A 5,006-nucleotide genomic window follows, 5' to 3' on the forward strand; every position below is an offset into this window, starting at 1 on the left:
TGGAATGAGCAATGTGTTTAGTAATTGTGAGTTTTAATTCTATTTTCCTCAGGGCTCTGTGGGATCCTGGAAAATCACTTAATATTTTGGAGTTTCTTTCCCCCCAAAACGTGATCTGAATTTTGTCATATCTCCCTGGGGTTGTGGAAATTACCGTTATAAAACTCCAATTCATAATAGCTTGTAGATTTAAAAGACAGAAACTTACAAAACATGTTTTCAGGGGGCAGGGTGGGGGAATATATGTGCCTACATATATACATGTGTACTGTTTTCCTTCTGTGATATTTTAGTGATAATAAGTTCTTTGTAGTGATAAAGTCATCCTTCTAAGTGAGGCTATAAGTCAGGCTAAGTCAAATGCTGGCACTATTAGCATTTTAGACCAGATAATTCTTTGTTGTAAGGGGCCTGCCCTGTGCATTGGAGAATGTTTAGCGGCATTCTTGGCCTCTACCTCCTAGATACCAGCAGCACTCCCAAGTTGTGACAATAAATAATGTCTTCAGAAATTGGCACATGTCCCCTGGGTTAGGGTTGCCAGATTTTGCAAATAAAAATTCAAGATGCCTACTTAAATTTGAATTTTAGAGATATAATGAGTACTTTTTTTTTTTAATTTTGAGACAGTCTCACTCTATCTCCCATGCTGGAGTGCAGTGATGTGATCTCTGCTCACTGCAACCTCCGCCTCCTGGGTTCAAGTGATTCTCCTTCCTCAGCCTCCCTAGTAGCTGGTATTACAGATGTGCACTACCACACCCGGCTAATTTTTGTATTTTTAGTAGAGATGGGGTTTCAACAGGTTGGCCAGGCTGGTCTCGAACTCCTGACCTCAAGTTATCTGTCTGCCTTGGCCTCCTGAAGTGCTGGAATTACAGGCATGAGCCACTGCGCCCAGCCTGAATAATCTTTAGTATGTGTCAATGTAACTGGGTATACTACCTATAATTTGGCAACCTACTTGGGGGTGCAAAATCTCCTCACAGTTAAGAGCCACTCTTTTTTTTTTTTTTTTGAGACAGAGTATTGCTCTGTCGCCCAGGCTAGAGTGCAGTGGCGCGATCTCAGCTCACTGCAAGCTCCGCCTCCCAGGTTCACACCATTCTCCTGCCTCAGCCTCTCGAGTAGCTGGGACTACAGGTGCCTGCCACCATGCCTGGCTAATTTTTTGTATTTTTAGTAGAGACAGGGTTTCACCGTGTTAGCTAGGATGGTCTTGATCTCCTGACCTTGTGATCCATTTGCCTTGGCCTCCCAAAGTGCTGGAATTACAGGCATGAGCCACTGCCTGGCCAGAGCCACTCTTCTAAATAAAGTTTAGCATTTATCAGTGAACTCACATCAGCATTCACCACATCCTTCCCTTATTTCTGCCCCACTTTTATTTCTTTCCTACCTTTCTCCCCTATTTCAACCTTCAAGATAGAAGATAAATAAATTCCATGTGGGCCTCACCACAAATTGCTGTGAGCCTTAGGCATGAGGGGAGGTAGAAGTACATGTTACATATCTATAACCCTGTGATTAAATGGGAATCAGTTGCAAAATAAAAACAACTAAGGTGATTGTTTTAGTGCATTTTTTGTTGCTACAGCAGAATACCACTGACTGCATAATTTATAAAGAAATTTCTCGGCCTGGTGTGGGGTGGCTCATGCCTGTAATCCCAGCATTTTGGGAGGCCGAGGTGGGCGGATCACGAGGTCAGGAGATCGAGACCATCCTGGCTAACACGGTGAAAACCCGTCTCTACTAAAAATGCAAAAAAATTAACCAGCCGTGGTGGCGGACACCTGTAGTCCCAGCTACTCTGGAGGCCGAGGCAGGAGAATGATGTGAATCCGGGAGGCGGAGGATGCAGTGAGCCGAGATCGCGCCACTGGACTCCAGCCTGAGCGACAGAGCAAGACTCTGTCTCCAAAAAAAAAAAAAAAGAAAAATGAAATTTCTTCATGGGGTGGCTCTCACCTGTAGTCCCAGCACTTTGAGAGGCTGAGGGGGTGGATCACTTGAGCCCAGGAGTTTGAGACCAATCTGGGCAACATGGCGAAACACCCTCTCTACAAAAAAATACAAAAATTAGGTGGGCATGGTGGCGCACGCCTGTATTCCCAGCTGCTCAGGAGACTGAGGTGGGCAGATCAGTTGAGCCCAGGAGGTTGAGGCTGCAGTGAGCCATGATTGCCCCACTACGTTATTCCAGGCTGGGTGACAGAAGGAGACCCTGTCTCGGCAAAAAAAAAAAAAAAAAAAAAAAAAAAAATCTCTCAGTTCTGAAGGCTGGGAAGTCTAATAGCAAGGTGCAGGCATCTGATGAGGTTCTTCTTGTGGCATCATTCCATGGCATGTGGCAGAAGAGCAAGAGAGGGAGGGAGGGGGAAAGAAGGGAGGGAGAGGGAGGGAGATGATAGGGAGAGAGACATGGGGGGGAAGGGGCTAAACTCACCCTTTTATCAGGAAACCACTCCCACAATATCAGCATTAATTCATTAATGAGGGGCTCTCATGATCTAATTACCTCTAAGTCTCTACCTGTCAGCACTGCTGCAATGGGGATTTAGTTTCTAAAACATGAGCTTTGAGGGACACAGTCAAACCATAGCAGCAATTCAAAATGATGCCTCTTGCGTGGGCGTGGTGGCTCACGCCTGTAATCCTAGCACTTTGGGAGGCCGAGGCAGGCAGATGGCTTGAGGTCAGGAGTTCGAGACCAGCCCCGCCAGCACTGGTGAAACCCCGTCTCTACGAAAAAATATAAAAATTAGCTGGGCGTGGTGGTGTGTGCCTATAATCACAGCTACTTGGGAGGCTGAGGTATGAGAATCACCTGAACCTGGGAGGCAGAGATTGCAGTGAGCTGAGAGTGCCCCACTGCACTCTAGCTTGGGCAACAAAAAACAAAAAACAAAAAAAAGCCTCTCTAAGCAGAATCCTTGTATGGATAATAGAGGAGCCAATGAGATAGGCCTTGAAGCTTGCTTCCAAGGTCTCCATGGATCCTTTGAAAGTCAAGCCCATAAGTTGCCATAATATTCTTTCTGCCATTTAATAAATGAATACTTTTTTTTTTTTTTTTTTTTTTTGAGATGGAGTCTTGCTGTGTCGCCCAGGCTGGAGTGCAGTGGCCGGATCTCAGCTCATTGCAAGCTCCGCCTCCCGGGTTTTTACGCCATTCTCCTGCCTCAGCCTCCCGAGTAGCTGGGACTACAGGCGCCCACCACCTCGCCCGGCTAGTTTTTTGTATTTTTTAGTAGAGACGGGGTTTCACCGTGTTAGCCAGGATGGTCTCGAACTCCTGACGTCGTGATCCGCCCGTCTCGGCCTCCCAAAGTGCTGGGATTACAGGCTTGAGCCACCGCGCCCGGCCATGAATACTTTTTGAGCAAGATTGTGTTAACCAGGTGCTGTGTAACATATGAAAGAGGAAAAGGCACAGTTTATGACTGTGAAGAAGAAGCAGGTTGTACTTCCATTGAGAGATGCTTGCCAATAACAGCTGGCATGTTCCCAGGGCCTAGTCAGGGTGCAGATGATAAGCAAGAAAAGAAATCGGTAGCATGGGCAGGGCAGCTGTCCAGGAAGCCTTTTTTTTTTTTTTTTTTTTTTTTGAGACGGAGTCTCCCTCTGTCTCCCAGGCTAGAGTGCAATGGCGCGATCTCAGCTCACTGCAACCTCCGCCTCCCAGGTTCAAGCGATTCTCCCCACTCAGCCTCCTGAGTAGCTGGGATTACAGGCACCTGATATATGCTGGGCTAATTTTTTTTTTTTTAACTTGAGAGATGTGTAAGAGGCTTTATTTGGAGGGGAGCAGGAATTTAATCAATGAGGCCAAATCCCATGTCTTTGTCTGACTCTTCAGACTCCTCCTTCTTCTCATGTTTCTCCTCTGCTGCAGTGGGAGTGGAATCAGCAGCGGCGGCTTTAGAGCCTGGGGCAGCAGAGACGGCTACAGCCCCACTGGCAGGTACACTGGCAAGCTTGCCAACACTCTGGGCAATGACGTCTTCAATGTTTTTTCCATTCAGCTCACTAATAACCTTGCTGAGCTGGTCGTTGTCCATCTCGATGCCCACGCTGTTCAGGATCTTCTTGATGTCCTTGTTGCTGGGGGAGGGGTTACCCCCCCCCCCACCCGAGGGCAGCCAGCAAGTAGGAGGCAATGTATTGCATTGCGGCGGCGGTGGAGAGGCCTCATGCGTGCGACCTCGGCGGTGGTCAGGGAGGAAAAGCAATATTTGTATTTTTAGTAGAAATGGGGTTTCACCATGTTGGCCAGGCTGGTCTTGAACTCCTGACCTAAGGTGATCTGCCCACCTTGGCCTCCTGAAGTGCTGGGATTACAGGTGTGAGCCACCCAGCCAGGCCCAGGGAGCCTTTATTTTTATTTTTATTTTTATTTTTTTCTGAGACGGAGCTTCGCTCTGTCGCCCAGGGTGGAGTGCAATGGCGCAATCTCGGCTCACTGTAACCTCCGCCTCCCCGGGTTCAAGCAATTCTACTGCCTCAGCCTCCTGAATAGCTGGGACTACAGGCACGCACCACCACACCCGGCTAACTTTTGTATTTTTAGTAGAGACGGGGTTTCACTATGTTGCCCAGGCTGGTCTCGAACTCCTGACCTCGTGATCTGCCCGCCTTGGCCTCCCAAAGTGCTGGGATTATAGGCGTGAGCCACAGCGCTAGGCAGGAAGCCTTTTTAGAGGAGACAAGATGGAAGAGTTTAGGGTGGGAGTAAATAAAGCTGGCTGGAGACATGCCAGTGCCTCTGAGAACTAGCAATTTGGTGCTCAGAGTAGGTTAATAATGTGGTGATACTCTAAATTGATAGTCCTTAGATACTTGTCACTGTTAGTTTAGAGGAGAAGTGGTACAAGCATGGGGAAGGATGAAGGAGGAGGCTAGCTTTTGTCAACCTTTAGTTTCTCTTTTATTATTCCCAATTATTTATTTAATTTTTTAAGAGACAGAGTCTCATGCTGTCACCCAGGCTAGAGTGCATTGGG

The 5,006-nt window shown here is 47.4% G+C and overlaps 1 pseudogene; it reads right to left on the minus strand.

Annotated features, from left to right (window-relative positions):
• Positions 1-3,800: 3,800 nt before the first annotated feature.
• Positions 3,801-4,173, minus strand: LOC106999002 (large ribosomal subunit protein P2 pseudogene; annotated as a pseudogene).
• Between the last annotated feature and the right edge of the window lie 833 nt (positions 4,174-5,006).

This window comes from Macaca mulatta, chromosome 6 (genome assembly GCF_049350105.2).
Source record: "Macaca mulatta isolate MMU2019108-1 chromosome 6, T2T-MMU8v2.0, whole genome shotgun sequence".
Lineage (NCBI taxonomy): Eukaryota > Metazoa > Chordata > Mammalia > Primates > Cercopithecidae > Macaca > Macaca mulatta.